The 18,284-nt window shown below is 41.3% G+C and overlaps 1 protein-coding gene across 5 annotated transcripts in view; it reads left to right on the forward strand.

Annotated features, from left to right (window-relative positions):
• Positions 1-17,417: 17,417 nt before the first annotated feature.
• The window catches only part of LOC119649449 (circadian locomoter output cycles protein kaput), a 33,820-nt gene continuing 32,953 nt past the window's right edge, over positions 17,418-18,284 (forward strand). For 3 of the 5 annotated variants that reach the window (XM_038051600.1, XM_038051599.1, XM_038051602.1), the window contains exon 1: positions 17,418-17,982. The gene's annotated coding sequence lies outside the window, so the exon portion shown is untranslated. The remainder of the gene's footprint in view (positions 17,983-18,284) is intronic. The other 2 variants (XM_038051601.1, XM_038051603.1) reach the window with 1 other exon arrangement.

An 18,284-nucleotide genomic window follows, 5' to 3' on the forward strand; every position in this document is an offset into this window, starting at 1 on the left:
CTAGTTACTAACCTTTAGCTATAGGAAGTGTTCCTAGTAAAAGGATCCTAATAAGAAGCCTAGTTGTTTTTCAAAATTTGAAATCATATCAATGGAATGATCATAACCTTGAATATTGTTTGCTAAGAAGAAGCAAACTAGAATGTTGATCCAATTTCTATCCGGGAGATTCATTTTGATTGTACTGTGGCGCGGCAGGATTCGCAGCATTCGAAATTTATTTCGAATGTTGCGAGCGAATAGATGGCGCGGATCTATCCACTTTGCGTGTCACACCAAGGGAGTGGAAGATCGCAGTAATTATGTTTTTCAGACCTGTCACTGAATTTTAATGATTAAGTTGAAAATTGCTAAAGAATACGGAAGTCCTTTTTGAATTAAAAAAATAGAATTTGAGTTAAGTTTGCTGTATAGAATTCGCGTTGAGTTTGCTGTATAGAATTCGCATTGAGTTCGCTTAAATATTATAATAAAATTATAAGTAATCATAATTACTTAATTGGATTACTTAATTGGTGACCCCGGAACTCGCACCAACAGCATCAACAACTAAGATCCCGAATTCCCAGAACCTGCAAAATTGAAAAACTCAAGCACATCATCATCCCCATCAACAAATCGCAGTCTGCGCAAGCACAATCGCCCAGCAGGCAGCCGCAACAACCGATTGGAGATAAGTAAGAGTTCCGCAGCCGCAGCCGCCATCGCTGCCGTAGCCACTTTCGCCGCCGCACTCAACTCCACCATCGCCGCAGAGGTCGAAGCCGCCGCCGTCACCGCCGTAGCCGCTACCGTCGCAGCCGACACCAATATCACCGCTGCAACCATCGCTATCGCAGCAGGAGTCGAAGGCTCCGCCACCATCACCTGCTGAGGAGGCGGCGATGGTGGCGCGGCAGGATTCGCAGCATTTCAGAGCCTCAAGTCCAACCCCAAATAAAAATTTCGGGAGTTGCCCATCTTCGGCTCAAACCTCTCGCTCTGCTGCGAAGACTCGGAAAAGGGACCTCGGCCATACATTCCGGCCACATTTCGCAAGGAAGTGTTCCACGCAGTTCATGACTTGGCGCACCCCGGCATCAGGACAACAAACCGGTTAGTCACCGGAAAATACTTCTGGCCCTCCATGAACAAGGATATTAATTCCTGGGCCAGAGAGTGCATCGCATGCCAAAAATGTAAAGTCTCCAGGCATGTTAGGAAAGAAGTGGGCTCATTCCCCCGCACTACCAAGCGTTTCCACACCATACACCTCGACATTATAGGGCCTTTGCGAGACTCGCATGGTTATAAGTATTGCCTCACAATCATCGACAGGTTCACGCGGTGGCCTGAGGCAATACCTCTGAAAGACATCACGGCGCAATCATGTGCTGAAGCCCTCTGTCGAGAGTGGATACCTCGCTTTGGCGTCCCTGCAGTGGTCATTACTGACCAGGGAATGCAATTTGAGTCCACCCTTTTCTCCGAGTTAGGCAAACTCCTTGGTTTTAAACGCCAGCGGACTACGGCATACCACCCACAATCCAATGGGATGTTGGAACGTTGGCACCGGACGCTGAAAGCCGCCATTATGGCACGCGACGACCCGTCCTGGACGCAAGTCTTGCCTCTCGTCCTACTCGGCCTTCGTACAACCCGCCGAGAGGAATTTGCTGCCAGCCCCGCGGAGCTGGTTTACGGGGAGAACCCAAGACTCCCAAGCGATCCGGTCTTCGACAAGAGATCGGGTCTCACGGAGTCGGGGTTGGTGCGTCTGCTGAGGGACAATCTCCGACGCATCAAAGCGCCACCACCCACTCGACACTCGTCCATACCTGCCAGTTCGCCCAAGGAGCTGGACACTTGCACGCACGTGCTGATCAGGACGGATGCCGTCCGGAAGCCGCTGCAGCCTCCATATGAGGGCCCGTACCGCGTTCTCGAGCGGGGAGAACATTTCTTCCAGCTCGAGATCGGTGGTCACAAGAAGGCGGTCTCTTTGTCCAGGCTGAAACCCGCGTGCGCCCCGAAGCAACGTCGTGTCCGCTTTGCGGATTAACGGCGAACGAAGTTCGGGGATCAGTCGCTGAAACCCCTAGGTTTCATCTGGGGGCGGAGTGATGTGGCGCGGCAGGATTCGCAGCATTCGAAATTTATTTCGAATGTTGCGAGCGAATAGATGGCGCGGATCTATCCACTTTGCGTGTCACACCAAGGGAGTGGAAGATCGCAGTAATTATGTTTTTCAGACCTGTCACTGAATTTTAATGATTAAGTTGAAAATTGCTAAAGAATACGGAAGTCCTTTTTGAATTAAAAAAATAGAATTTGAGTTAAGTTTGCTGTATAGAATTCGCGTTGAGTTTGCTGTATAGAATTCGCATTGAGTTCGCTTAAATATTATAATAAAATTATAAGTAATCATAATTACTTAATTGGATTACTTAAGTACTTTAATTATTTTACTTTACTTTACTTTAATTATGAATTGAATCCCGATTGTTTTGTGTTTTGTGGGGTGGCACGGTCCTGCCATTTGACTAGGGTTCCCCCCATTATGATTGAAGCGGCAGGGGGCGAACGAGTAGATTGAGGTGGACCTCTACAGGGCCATCATATCATCTGTCCTCCCATGAAGAGGAAAGGAAGATGGGAACCGCTCGCCGCATAGATGCAAGAATTAGCTCAGAATTAACCCTTCCGCGTCCATCCTGCGCGCGTTACGTTTCTGTGATTTAGGAAATCTTCGGTGGTATCACTCCGCCTCGAACTTCATGCTTCTAATAGAGTAGTTTACCCCGAGTGGGTTTAGTTTTGTTGACACCGGCCCACATCTCGCCGAACTGCTAGCATTAGGACTAGCTTCAGCACGTGCCGTCCGGTTCCACATATTACCTCGCACAGTCGGTGTTCGCAACTGAAAAACTTGTTAGGAGAGTTTTGTTGGTTGACAGCCTTGGTGACCGTGTTGGTGCCAAGGTGACGCAACGCTGAACTCTCATCGCAAGTTCGCGGCCAACGTGGGACCACAGCTGTTGGGTGCGCTGGCTTAATCCCTAGCCACTCACAAAAATAGAGTCATTGGCAATGTAATTTTTTCCTTCAATTTCCTTATATGTAATAACTAATTGGAGGATTCTCCGTTCATTGTTAATCAATTAAATAAATGAAAAGATTACGGGAAAGAACACAAAGTCTAACTATAATGCTAATTAAACTTGACACTTTAAGCAACTATCATTATTCAAGAAAATATTGACTACTTATGTGGCTTACAACCGCAGCATAGAAAAATACATATACTGTCATATCCTCCTTTCGTAGATCGCTTCTGGTTTCTCGCATGACCACACTCAATTGAAGTAAAATGCAAATGCCCACATAAATATCCTTCATGTTGCCTGTTGAGCAACACTCACACCGCAACATCCTGCAAAACATTTTGTAATTCGTCTTTACTTGTTGACTGGCAAAGATTTCCAAGATTTTTTTTCCTGTTGCGGCTCCTTGATTTTTCTACACCATTACATTAACAAGAAGGCTAGAAAATTGATATAAGTTTCCCAGTTAGTACATATAAGTGACAAAAGTTTTGGCAGACTCCCAATTTTCGCTCAGTGGAATCTGGTCAAGAGTTTCTCCGACTTTTTGAAGCTTATTCCGTATATAATCAGTGGTTATGGAAATATAATGGCATCTTTGATATAAAACTCAAGTTAGTTGGCCGTGAATATTCATTTCAACTACCTGAAGGTTGAAAATATTGAGGCATAAGTTTTATAAAAATAGTTCCTTTGTTTACTACAGTTCTTTTTAAGTAAAACTCTTAAGAGGAAACGTTTCCAGTTTAACTGTAGATTTATATTTATTTAAAGATAGCATACACGTGTTTCGGACACAACATGTGTCCGTCTTCAGTGGTGGTTTTGAAATAATTTATTTCATTTAACTCTATAGTCTTATAAACCCAAATCTATTAGACCAATTAACATGATAACTAATATATAATTCATTTTTCTGAAATTGTAATACCCCTTAATTATAATAATCTTTGGCGCAATAATCCATATTGGACCAGGGCATTGAAGTGTGTTAGAGAACTTCATTCAAGACCGTTACGGTACACCACAGCACACTGTGGAAAGCAATGTAGTCAGCATTGTGCTCGCTCGAGATTATTACCCTGATTTGACTCAGGGACTCATTCATACCTGAGTCGACTGGTATGCGACATCCAGTCACGGTAACAGATTTTTCTGCCCCCAGCGAGATTTAGACCGCGACCTTTTGCTACGACAGCCCAGCGCTCTAACCACTTGATCCACCCGTACACCCCCTTAATTCATCATCATCAACGGCGCAACAACCGGTATCCGGTCTAGGCCTGCCTTAATAAGGAACTCCAGACATCCCGGTTTTGCGCCGAGGTCCACTAATTCGATATCCCTAAAAGCTGTCCGGCTTCCTTACCTACGCCATCGCTCCATCTTAAGCACGGTCTGCCTCGTCTTTTTTTTTCTACCATAGATATTGCCCTTATAGAGCCGGATTTTATCCACAACCGGACGGTCATTATATCGCTCATACATTTCGTAATTGTGTAGACTATGTAATCGTCCACCCCCATTTAGGGGGCCGAAAATTCTTCGGAGGATTCTTCCCTCGAATGCGGCAAAGAGTTCGCAATTTTTCTTGCTAAGAACCCAAGTTTCCCAGTATAGTAAGAGCTTTGAACCTATGGTGAGACGTTTCGTGCGGAACAGTTCTTGTAAACTGAAATAGGCTCTGTTGGCTGACAACAACCGTGCGCGGATTTCATCATCGTAGCTGTTATCGGTTGTGATTTTCGACCCTAGATAGGAGAAATTGTCAACGGTCTCAAAGTTGTATTCTCCTATCCTTATTCTTCCTGTTTGACCCGTGCGGTTTGATATTGTTAGTCGGTTCGTTTTCGGTGCTGACGTTGCCACCATATATTTTGTCTTGCCTTCATTGATGTGCAGCCCAAGATCTCGCGCCAATCGCCGCCTGCTCGATGAAGACTGTTTGCACGTCTCGGGTGGTTCTTCCCATGATGTCGATATCGTCAGCATAGGCCAGTAGTTACCTGTTAATTACTTACCCTAATTACCCGGAATAAGCTAGATGAACAATTGCCCATATCGGTGTTCAACAACCTGGCGTTACTCTTTTTAAATATTTTCAGACTTTCTAGTTTGTCGACTTGTATTTTTTGTATAATATCCACGTTGTTCCATGAAATGTTATGGCCGCTGTCCACTATGTGTTTTGCGACTGTAGACTTAATGTGCCGTAGTAGATTTTTTCGCTTGTTCCGCTTCTTTGGTATGTTCCTCGAATCGTGTTTTTATCAGTCGCTTAGTGTGCCCTATGTATTATATATACCGGTGCATTCTGGACAAGTGATTTTATAGATCCTGCTCTCTTTCTCCTTGGATTTCAGGTTCCATACGCTCCTAAGTCGCGTTTTAAGTTGCGCATGTCTGCTTGTTGCGACAGCCTCTATGTTAAATCCTTTAAGCGCATTACTAATCCTAGGCCACAACGATGTCACTGTTGTCTTGTCATTGATGCCTGGCAACGACGTAAATTGTTTCCTATTATTGACAGCCTCTTTCTTCCTTATTATAGCGTCCATAATGACAGTGCTGTACCCGTTCTTTTTCGCGGTATCTTTTATATAAGCCAGTTCTTTGATATATCTCGATCTGGTTAGGGGATGTTTAGCATTCTATGTACCATGCAGTGAAAGACCGCGAATTTATGTTGGTGTGAATGAAAAGAGCTGCTAGAAATGACTCGTTGGGTGGTTGTGGGCTTCCTGAATATGTCGAACTCGAAGTCTTCCCCGTTTCTAATTATTTTGATGTCCAGGAATGGTATTTCTCCCATTTGTTCAGTCTCAATGATGAATGTAATATTGTTATGGAGCAATCTATTCAACAGCAATTTGTCCACGATGGCTAGTACATCAACATATCTAACCCAAAAGGCCATATTTGCAAAGGAGTTGTACATATGTAGGTAGAGCATAGAGATGGAAATATTATAATATTGGATTTAATAGTTCGAGTCCCTGAATTTTATCGTACTTTTCCTACTTGTGCTCATTATGTATATATTAGGTTTGAAAGTCCTGAGAAATTTAAATTAATTCTACCTTCAATTCAAAATGACCTTAGCGCTTTATGAATCTCGCCTAAGAATAATTACAATTTCGCTAACTTCTCAGGGTTCGCAAATAACATTATAATGTACTCTAGATCACCGCGCTATAATTTGTATTGTAAACATTGAATTCTCAACTATAAACAAGCAAGGGTTTGCCTTGTGTAAATTTTTATCTTTTTAAACATTTAAGTGAACATTGCGATAAACTCTGTTAGAGCGAATTTGAACTTGTGAGGCGTGTTCATCAAACATTTGCACTTAATTGTTTCCGTAAGTGTGTATGCGCATTGTGAAGAGTGCGAAACATCCGTGGGAAGTAACTAGTAACTTATGATGTCACCAAGAAAGAGGCTGAACGCATTCTCCGCTTAGTAGAAGTATTCCCACGTTAGTGCATTTCTACAACTGCAGTAGTATATGCAATTCGAAAGCTTTCCAACTCCTATGCAGTTACAGATACGCATCCGAATGTACATATGTTGGCCTTCTCCACTTGCATGTAACTTTGAGATTGTGTTTGCGGACGAAATGTAACGTAAGACTTGTTTATTCAATGTTTTCCTGAGATTGGATTGTATGTAAGTAAGCACTCATGAATTTAAAATTGAGAACAGTGCTGACTGCTGATTTGCTAACGGGGAGGATTGAAATGTGGAATAAATTTCCGTGAACGGCCCCTAACCTGGGCAGCAGCAAGGGAACACACAAGGTGGCTTATCTTTGGTACTCAATTTTAAGCCGATTTTGATCTTTGAATTACATTTAAATACTATTTATAGCAGTCATTCGCTCCATCTCCATATTCCTTGGAAAAAGATACAGCAAGTAATAATACATTTTCCCGAAAAGTTAGACAAAGGTTGATGATTTCTATTATCTGATAAAGAAGAATAATCGAAAATAAATAAAAGAGCTTTTTTCGGCATTCGGTTGGGAGTTATAATTTTATCGATTTAAACCCTTAAGATGATATAGAGTGACATTAAAAAAACCGACGGTAATTTGTTTTAGTGGTTCTGAGGTGTTTTTCGACAAGAAACGTTATCTAATGGGCCTTTTTAAGATTTTTTATAAAAGAAAACTTCATTGAAATCGGTTCAATGTTTCTCTGTCTTTTTTTTTTGGTGATGGAAGTTGGAAAACTTTAAAAGCTACCGCTGGCTCTTGCCACACGGTTACGTGGGACTCTTAACCAACAAAAACCATCTCCTTCTCCTTGCATTCTCTCTGGGTTGCGAATCTCGGGCAATGAAATAAAACGTGGTCTGCGTCCTCTGCAATATTCAGGCACTTTGGTTATTGTAGCGAGTCATTATACCCAAATCGATAGATATGCCCGATAACCTTCGTCTCACCTCAAGAACTGGGTTAGATCGAAACCTACTTCGCCGCGGGATCCATGTCCAGATATCTCATATGATTCTGTGGATCTAGCGGTCATTTTTTAACTCGTCTCACTTCTCTTGCATTCCACGATAGTTTCAGTTAATGCGAACTGAAGCCGATGGGCAGGAGATTCTTAGGTGAGATACGCTAATGCGTAAAGTCGTTGTCCTTCTCTCGCAAAATCTCAATCGGGATCATTCCTGCTATCACACAGGTTGCTTCATTTGATATTGTCTTGTAAGTGCAACATATGCTTAATGTACTCACTTGATACACAGCTCCAATATTTGTGGTATTTTTTATTGCATCTTCCCACAATGGGGCTGCATACAGGAGGGTCGAACTGACCTGCCTCGAAATATTGAGTCGGCGGCTTGGCCTTGGTGACATTCTTCCAATGGGTATTCCGATGTTATATGGCCTGGTTACTGAACACTCCACGTGTGATTTAAAGTTTCGCCTTTTGTCAATCATTACGTCAAGGAACTTGAGCGCAAGTTTGGAATGAATTGTTTGTGTTCTAACTTTGATCTTCATAGACGTGTACTTTTCGCGCTTGGTAATAAATAATACTCCAGTCTTACCAGGACTAAATTACATAGACTACTTTATTCCCATAAAGCTCGATTTCTACGAGGATACGTGCAACAACCGTCGCACCAATGGAAGCCACACCAGTAGAGAAGTTTAGCGTCGGTACTCCGTTATATATAATAAACCACAAGATTGGGCCTAGCACGGGCCCCTATGAAACACAACATGTCACTTGATATAATTTCATTCCTTCATGTGATTCGCAGCACAGAAGCTTGCTGATTAGGAAGTCGGCAACGATACGCACCAGGTACTTCGAGCTGCCTAAGTTGATTAGGAACGTAAATATTTTGCTCCGTCTAGTGGAATTGAAGGCATTTTCCGCATCGAGTGTGATCACTGTACAGCATTTATTCTCATGAAGTGCGGCCTTAGCTGTGCTAGTCACCAGACTAAGCGCATTCGTCGTAAATCTTCCCTTTCGAAAAACGAACTCAAAGTTACCGATTTCCTTTTCTGCAATTGCAAGTAATCTGCTATAGATTATTTATTCGAAAAATTTGCCGATGTTATTCAGAAGACGTATCGGAATGTAGGACTAAGCTTCATCCAAAAGTTTGTTTGGCTAAGGGACCAGCATTAGTTTCTGCTTCCTCCATGGTGTAGGAAATATTCCTTCTGAGAGACATGTGGTAAATGCCTCCGTGAACATGTTTCGCGCTATTTTCATCGCAGCCATGACAGCTTTGTTTGAGGATTCTATCCACTCCAGGCACTTTATTTCCAACTATTTTAGGACTAGGACCTCTTCTTTACTTAGCATGGTATCTTGGGTGGTGTCCATCTCGACAGTCTGGAAATTTGCGTTACTATTTCCATAAGCAGATTAGAGTAAGAAATTGTTGGAGAGCGATTGCTTTTTAATTTTTGACATCATTGTTTTGTAGGTACCACCCCAGGGGTCCGTGTCAGTTTCTTGGGAAGTCGCTTAAACTGTTCATTCTTACTTTCTATTATAACTGCATATAGTTTCTTCCGAACTCCTTTATATTCTTCATGTAACTGCTCGTATCCAGACCGGTTTTTGTTTCCCTGACTGCGCTTTTGGGCCTTGAGGCAAACCTGGCGGAATTTTCCGATTTCAGAGTTTACCAAAAGTTCGGAACTGCCTTCTGCGATACTATCCGCCTTGGCATGTACGTGCCACATGCTCGCCGTAACTTTTCGCCAATCTGTAAAGCTTTAACTTCTGCGTTTCCTTGGAGCGCTATATTTTGCTACAGAACTGCTTGGGTCTCTTAAATTTCTTTGTCAAACTTATTGGCTGCCCACTTTTCCGCTGCCATCCAGGACCAGTTCATTTTACTATAATATAATATATGATTTTAAAAATGAAGGCCTGCTGGTCGTTATGTGCATATTCTTTATTGACGTACCACTGGAGATTCTTCACTAAAATATCACTGACAAATGTGACATCTATCATGGACCCCTTTTTTCCCCTCGAAAAGTGTTGAAATCGCCAGCTATTATTTTAGGACTATAGACGCTTGCATTGATTATTAGCTTCTCCACCATAGATTGGAACTCCTCTCTCGTAAGGCCTGTGCCGCACAGCAACTTTGAATGGAAATTCCACTTAATTTTGCTCTAGTGAAGCCACTCTCAAGGGGCTTCATGGTTTCTTCGGCATGTCCATATCTCCGTTCTTATCCGCAACCCAGACTCCTCTGTCTAGATTTTTGTACTGCTCGCAGGCAATACCAACGTCGATTTTATTTTCTAATACCGCCCGGGAGAGCTTAAAAAAGATGACTGACGGTTTCGTCCAGGGCAGAAGCAACTCATCAGATGCTGCCTCACCTCTGCCCTAGCAGCAGCGTGTCCGAAAGTGGGTGCGGACTCAGCACTCCCAGCATCCTCAACAAAAATTTCACTTCAGGTTTAAGTCTGAACTGATGACGGATTTGACTTGACTTGACTGTATAAAAATGGAGCGATTACCATCTGTCGTTACATCCGGTCCTCTGCCCTGGATGAAACCGTCAGTCAACTTTTTTTTTTGGAAAACCCAAAAAAGAGGAGTCCGTGTACTACAAAAGAGGAAGTAAGTTAATTTCCAAGTGCTCAGATCCGTCTCCAAGTGGGTGCGGACTCAAGACCCCCAGCATCCTCAACAAAAAAGTTCAGGTTTAATTGTAGGAACCTCGTGTGCTACTGCTTGTGATGTGAGCGCTGCCAATGTCACTTATTTGCCTGCTGAATAGACAATTGGGTTTCCTTGGATATGGGTGTCGTTTGTTCGGCTTATTTTATAACGTCCAAAAAAAAAACAAATTTTATTTTTAAATGGCGAATAAAGAGTTTTTATTCCTCATATAGTGAGTTTTTTCTGAACTGCTTATGGTCCAGCTTACCTTTAAATACCTAAATCCAGACCTTAATTGCTAATTAATTTAATTACTTACCTAATTAACCCAAAAAGTCAACTGTAACCGTTTCCTAAATCACTGCCAATTCGCTTTTCCTCCCGTATGTTATGGATGATGAAAGTTTCTAATGCGTCCAATTCACGGGAATCATAAACTTTTTTAATTACCCTTAGGTTGTCTCCGTTTTTCCTCGATGATCTATCTGGCTAGCAATGATTTGAGGGCATGTGCTGGTCTTATATGTTCGTTGATCCCCGTTGCTATAAATCTTCTAGCTTGCCCTATATATGATTTTTCACAATCGGTGCAGGTTATCTGTTAAATTGCCCTTTTTACGCTGTCATCCTTCCTAATCATGTCTTAAGCAGCTATGGTCTGCTGGTAGATATCACTCCGATGTCGTGACCATCTATGATGAAACATTAAAAGGCGCACTGAAAATTCTTAGATATGACAAAGCCCTGAGTATAGATAACATTACTGGGGTGTTAAAAGCAGGAAGAATTATAACACCTTGATACCCTAACTATAGGACGGGCTGTCGAATCTATCCTGGATGGGATTCGTCCTACTTAGACAAAAGTTAGCTAATTTCGCTGTGCGAAATATAATCGAGAAGGTTTTAGAATTTTTCTAGGCAATATTGCTGATGAGCGCATCTGGAATATTTCAACGAATAAACCACAAGAAATAGTACCGTAGAAATGCTTGAAATGGGGTGCATCATCTGCTCTACATCACATTCGTGGATTCAGAAATTTCGTTTGACTGGGTACCACAAATACTCATTAGGTATATATTGTGACAACAGCTAGTGCCAAAGGAACTGGTGCGCTGTGTTAAATTGCCCTAAAGTTTGAAGTATAACAGGTATATCAAACCCATTTCATGTCTTTATTAGTGTTCATCAAGGAAGCGAACTCTCGTCACTTCTGTTTGTTCTTGACATCGGCATTGTCACTTGAGACATCTAACGTACAGCAGCATACACACTGCTAAAATGCAGACAATGTTTCAATAACCAGCCCTAATGGAACACAATATCAACGTTAATGGGGCAGACCTGCCTGGAACTGGATGATTTAAATATCTTATGAAATGTGCTCTAAAACTGTTGCACGCAATAACGGCGTTCTTGACGATCAACAACTAAATCAATGTCTCAAATTTAAAATCCACTACAGTGTGGTCCACTCTTTCGCCTTCTCTGTTAGATGGTATGAATCCTTTCATAGTAAATATATGGAAAAACTCTTTTTTGTTTGATATGTTAAATCAGGGTAATAATCAAGAAGCAGTCATTTTTTTTATCGATTTGCGACTTTTAGAAATAAGTTTTAAGTTCGTATAATTCTTGTTATTATTCAACTGCCCTGGTTACTTTCCTTCGACCAACTGGGCCGAGTCCAGCTCTCCAACGGGCCTCGTACGTGTATGCCATGAATTGCCTTCGATTTCCATTCATCGATCCGGTCTTGATCTGACTTCACCCCAAAGATGAAAGATTGATCCCTCAAGTTAAGTGGAGTGATCCCGAAATCTGCCCTCCTTATTCGCTACTGGACACTTTCCAGATCGGTCTTCGTCCACGGCGATGCTCCGAATACATACGTGAAAGTGAAAGTGTGGTTTTTTTAATTAACTACACTATGTTACCCATTTTTAATTAATTTTTAAATTATTTTCATTTAAAAATAGCGCAATTTCTCTTGCGGCGCTTGGTGATGAGGATCCCCCGCGAGTGTCAGTCCAGCACTCTCTAGTCAAGTCTTAACAGCCGGCTGTCTGTTTGTCTGTCACACCAGATTTACTCGGAAACGGCTGAAGCGATTATCATGAAATTTGGCGGGAATATGCGGTCTGTGTGTCCTCTTCATGCAGCGACTGGCGCCAAAAAGTGAAACAAGTTTCGTTCTCAGAACTTATCCAACCAAAAAATCTGAAAAAAAAAATCACAGTGACCCGTCTATATTAAATCTAGGCCTCAAAATACATTCCGCTTAGAAATTTACCGGAAAACGCCCTTAAATTCATCTCAGAAGTACAAAATGTGGTATCATTAGGCGATAATATAGGACATAATTCTGAAAGGATTTGAAGGCTTTCCAACTATTATTAGCAAATTTATAGAAAGTCGAAAGTTCGCAGTTCAGATAAATTTATTGCCTCTAAGGCGTGTATGACGTCATCTTGCTTCTTTTAATTATTTGCACATCAGTGTCAATTACTCGAAGTAGACAGCTTGCGGGTTGTACCCAATGCAATAGATATTAATTTACGCACTTGCTTTTGAGCACGAATTGGAAATGCGTGAAGATGTGTTAGATCAATTTATTGATGCAGTAATAGACAATGTTTGCTTATTTAAGATGAACACAGTACTTATGTCGTTGATATGTATGTACACATGTGTATATTGGAGTTTGGAAAAAATATGGCGCAATATTTTGTATTCTTAGCTATGCACGAATGGAAAATCGTGCATAGAGAGTTTCTTACGGAAGATAAACACGAAATCTTTATACCCAAAGGGCCCAGCTTCCGATATCCTAACTTGATTTTTTGAGTTAACTATGGTGTAATTTTTCAGTGAGGACTATCCACTTCTTTCATCTAGTAACAAAGGTCAAAGATGTAAAGTGTCTATAGGCCTTATTAGACTGATTTTGAGCCATGCTAATGAGAAAGGCAATATTCTTTGTGTTTTTTCTTTGTATGAAGTTTTATATATAAATTATGTCCTCTGGATTCTACAAAACAAAACCTTATTAAAATTGGTTTACTGTCTGTCTATCTGCCCCTCTGTCTGCCTGTCTATCACACGCATTTTGCTCGGAAACCGTTGTAGCTATTGACATGATTCGCTGGAAAACTGGGAACACGCATACAGCAAATTACATTATTCTAGGTCGAGCTTAAAGGGAGGCCTCCATATATGCAAAAGGGGTGTGCAAATTTTTTTTTCACCACATATAGTCATGGATGCTGGCCTTCTCAACTTGCATATGACTTCGAGATTATGTTTTTGGACGAAATGCAACGTAAGACTTGTTTATTCAATGTTTTCCTGAAATTGGATTGCGTGTAATTAAGAACTCATGAATTTAAAACTGAGAACAGTGCTGATTTGCTAACGGGGAGGATTGAAATGTGGAATAAATATCCGTGATCGGCCCCTAGCCTGAGCAGCAGTAAATACTATTTATAGCAGTCATTCGCTTCACCTCAATATTCCTTGGGAAAAGATGCAACAAGTAATAATACATTTCCCCGAAAAGTTAGTCAAAGGTTGATGATTTCTATTATCTGATAAAGAAGAACGATCAAAAATAAATAAAAGAACTTTTTTCGCATTCGGTTGGAAGTTATAATTTTATCGATTTAAATGATATCCTCCTTCAGATGGCATACAGTGACATTAAAAAAAAACCGAGGTGGTGTTTTTCAATAAGAGACCTTATCTAATGGGCCTTTTTAAGGTTTTGTTTATAAAAAAATACTTTATTAAAATCGGATCAATGTCTGTCTGTCTTTTTTTTTGTCGATGAAGGTGAAAAGCTTCTAAAGCTACCGCTGGCTCTTGCCACACGATCAAGTGGGAGTCTTATCCACTAAAAGCATCTCCTTCTCCTTCCACTCTCTCTGGGTTGCGAATCTCGGGAAACAACACGTGTTCTGCGTCCTCTGGAATATTCGCCATATGATTCTGTGGGTCCAGCGGGCTTTTTAAGGTTTTGTATCAGAGGAAACGCCCCTACAGAGGAGATTTCAGAGTCGGAGAAGGACACTTTCAATGAGGCAGTAGAACGAACCCTCGAAGCCTGTCCCATGTGTGATATCAAAATCATGCTTGAGGATTTTAACAGCCAAGTAGGGACGGAGCCCGTATTCAAGCAGTACGTTGGTTCCCACAGCTTACATCAAAATACAAACGATAAAGGACTGCGGATTGTTCAATTAACAGAGTCACACGAAATGGTAGTTGGAAATACCTGATTTGCGCGGAAAGCGGTCTACTACATACGTGGGGCTTTCGACGGGGGACGGGGCCACTTTCAACCAAATTGACCACGGGTTGATTGAACGCTGCCACCTCTCAGCCTCGACAAATGTCAGAACGCATAGGGGGCCCCATATAGACGCGGATCACTATCTCGTTGGCTTTGTGCTCCGAGCTAGAATGGCAACACCCTCTACAATCAGGTGAGAGCGAATATTGAAGCCATCCGAAACGAAGCCCTCCGTAACATCTATAAGGGAGAAATGGACAAATGATCTTCACAAGCACCTGAAGAGCGTTATCATTGATACGGCCGCAGTCGCAAGAAAAGTCGGAACGGCTGGTTTGACGATAAATACAAGCTAGCAGCGGAATGGAAGAATGCTGGATACTGAGTAATGTTGCATTCTCAAAGAACGCGGGCACGCGGAGAAACCTACCAAGAATTTCGAACGGAGAAGCGACTTCACGAACGAAAAAGGAATCCTGGGAGAACCAGCAGGTTTGTGAACTCGAAAAGTATAGGGAACAACCGCATCAGGCGCACAAGTTTTACCAACAAGTCAACAAGACGAAGCCTTGTACACCTCGATGCTCATCCTGCGGAGACAAAGAGGGGAATCTGATTTTGAATAGAATGGGCATATTGGAGCGATGGGTTGAGTATTTTGATGAGCTGCTCAACAACCAAAACATCGCCGAGTTGGAGGTCCCGCCAACTGAAGATGACGGACAAATACTGTGACCATCAAGAATAGAAAAAACAGCCTGTGCAATCCACCAGTTTAACAACCATAAGTCACCAGGAGCCGACAGAATTACAGCAAAAAACAACATCAAGTGGTTCATCAACTGATAGTCAAGATGTGGGACACTCACGACTAGCAACGAGGCATTATCTGTTCTATACATAAAAAGGAGGTATCACGCAGTGGAGCAATTATATATTACTTATATTATAATATTTAAATTTAACTTTATTATTAAATTAAATCAAAATTAGCATATTGTTAAATCAACAATTAGGAGAGAGGAGTCCTTTTCTCCTCGGGCTCGTTCTGTTTGAAACTGACACCGACAACAATTTACGCAGTCAAAAATTGTTTTTCGATATCATGGTCGCCATGATTCACACTTGTGTGGGTCCGACAAGCAAATTGCTTGTACCGCCACAACGTTGCTGAGTACCATCTGTAGGATATTATTCGCTATGTTGCTAGCCCGGGTAGGCCCATAATCTCAGGACATCATCGATCCATACTGAAGAGGCTCCACTCCAGCAAACCAGCTATAGATCAGATTTTCTCTCTCCGGTAAGCAATGAAAAAACTGTTTGAATATGGCCGTCATTTTCACCGTGTTTTCATCTTCCAGCCAGGGTAAAACTATACACGCCTATGAGAGAATTCGGTATCCCGATGAAACTGATAAGGCTGATTAGGCTCACACTGACCAATGTGCAGGGCCAGATAAAAGCAACAGGATCACTCTCGAGACCATTCGACATAAAAACGATCTAAGACAACCTGGCCCTGGAAAAGTGACCCATGATGCTGATCTAGATGGAGCAGGCGGCGCAAGATCTTGGGCTCTACATCAATGAAGACAAGGCGAAATATATGGAGGCAACGTCAGCACCAAAAACCAAACAGCTGACATCAAATCGTACTGGTCAAATGAGAAGAAAAAAAGATAGGAGACTACAATTTTGAGACCGTTGATAACTTCTCCTATCTAGGGTCGAATATCACAATCGATAACAGCTGTGACGATGAAATCTGCGCACGTTTGTTGTCTGGCAACAGAGCCTGTTTCAGCTTACAAAAACTATTTCGCTCAAAACGTCCCACCATATGGTCAAAGCTCTTACTTTAAAAGACTTTGATCTTACCAGTAAGGACACATAAGGGTATTATAAGGGTATTATATCTCTCGCAACCGGGTTCTTAGTAAAAAAAATTGCGTATTATTGGCTGTATTCGAGAAAAGAATCCTGCGAAGAATTTTTGGCCTCCTACGTGAGGATCGACGGTTCCGTAGCCTACATAACGACAAAATCTATGAGCGATAGCACGACCATCTGGTCGTGTATAAAATCCTTCTCTCTAGATCCGTATGGATGAGGATGGTCTAGTCCGGAAAGTCTATAAGGGCAATATCTATGGTAGAAAAAAAGACGAGGCAGACCCTGGGTGAGATGGAAGGGTAATGGAATTGGTGGATTTCCGCATGAAACGTATGGTGTTGGTAGTATAAGTGTTCTTGTACCGCCTCTCTCTCTCCAGTTATATGAGTCTTTGTTAATTCCATAATTATGTGGAAGCCATTTGTGCTATTTAGATACTCATAATTGGGAGTATTTGATTATCTAAGAAGCTAGTAGCTTTTCTCATAAAAGTCATAGTTTCTGGTTCGTTACGACGTTACTTCATGAATGATGCAGAAACCAAATATCTGAAAATTGCTTTTGACGTGGAGTAAATGGCTAGCGCGCTGGTTATCTTTAATGTTTATTATTTTATTTTATTGTAATGCATTTTCTGCAATTTTGTGAAATGCTTGCGATTTTTCTCCAATTTTCATCTTATATATAAATTACAACACTAGTATGTGCTTATTTGTTACTAATCTGTAACTACTTCAGTATAAACAGAATGCATTTGCGTTAGATTTTCAATATGAGTTACTGTCTACTCCGTTATCTTTGTATTGAATTATAAACGGCATAAGCTCTCTGTGGGTCTGTGGGTTACTGAAGTGCATCGATGTAGTTTTTCTTTTTTCTAAGCTTTTATCTAATGCATTGCAGCCATATTAGTTGAATGCATTTTCCGGCACTTACAACACTTCTCTTGTTATTTAGTTTGTACTTACAGATCGCGTGTGTAGGAACGGGTCGTCCGTAGAAATATCAGTAAACGTATGCCTCATTTTCCGATTTTCTTGTGAGTTTTTATATTCAAGTAATTGTTTGCGGTGTTTCCTTATAAAAGGTTCGGATTTAATCGATTCAGTGGAATTTTCGCGTAGGCGAATCTTATTGAAAGTTGTGAAGTTAAAAGCATTTTTTATCTTTTTCGGTTTTGTATTACTGGAATTAACGTAAAATGGTTTGAAAATTATCCAATCAGACGTTTTGCGATGTGACCCTATGTGCCAGATATGGCGACGTAGGAATCTCCCGCGACATTTTCCTGGATTATTTTTCCTTGGAAAATTCTTCCTTCCGGGATTAGAGAAGAAAGTGTTGTGAAGTGATGGAATGGTGATTTTCAGAGTAGAAAATTCTACTGCGAAAAAAAGGGAGTTAGGAATCATACAGTGATTAACTGCAGGAAAATAGTGCCATTTTAAAGATGCAACAGAAGTGAGACAACTAGAAGACATTAAATTGTGTAATATGCGGAAATCATTAAGTAATTCATGTGTGTACTCGCGTATTGATTCCTACGACAGGTAAACGTTAAAGTCGTTAACTTTTCTCGCTTGTGATCGTGTTTGTTGAGCTGTTCTTTAGAATGTAGTGAAAAAGTTCACACGTTTACTCGAAACTGGAAGTAGCCAACTTTGGATATTGCTAGGAGTTCCTCCTATTATTTTTTATTTCATTTTTTTTAGTAAAGAAAGGATTATTGCGTACCACTTTTATCTGCCTGCAATCATTTCGTTTTCAGCCAGAAACATTCGATACCGAATAAATCTGCATATCATGATTGCAACTGAATATGCAGATTTCCGTGAACCTAATACGATATTGG

This window comes from Hermetia illucens, chromosome 2 (genome assembly GCF_905115235.1).
Source record: "Hermetia illucens chromosome 2, iHerIll2.2.curated.20191125, whole genome shotgun sequence".
Lineage (NCBI taxonomy): Eukaryota > Metazoa > Arthropoda > Insecta > Diptera > Stratiomyidae > Hermetia > Hermetia illucens.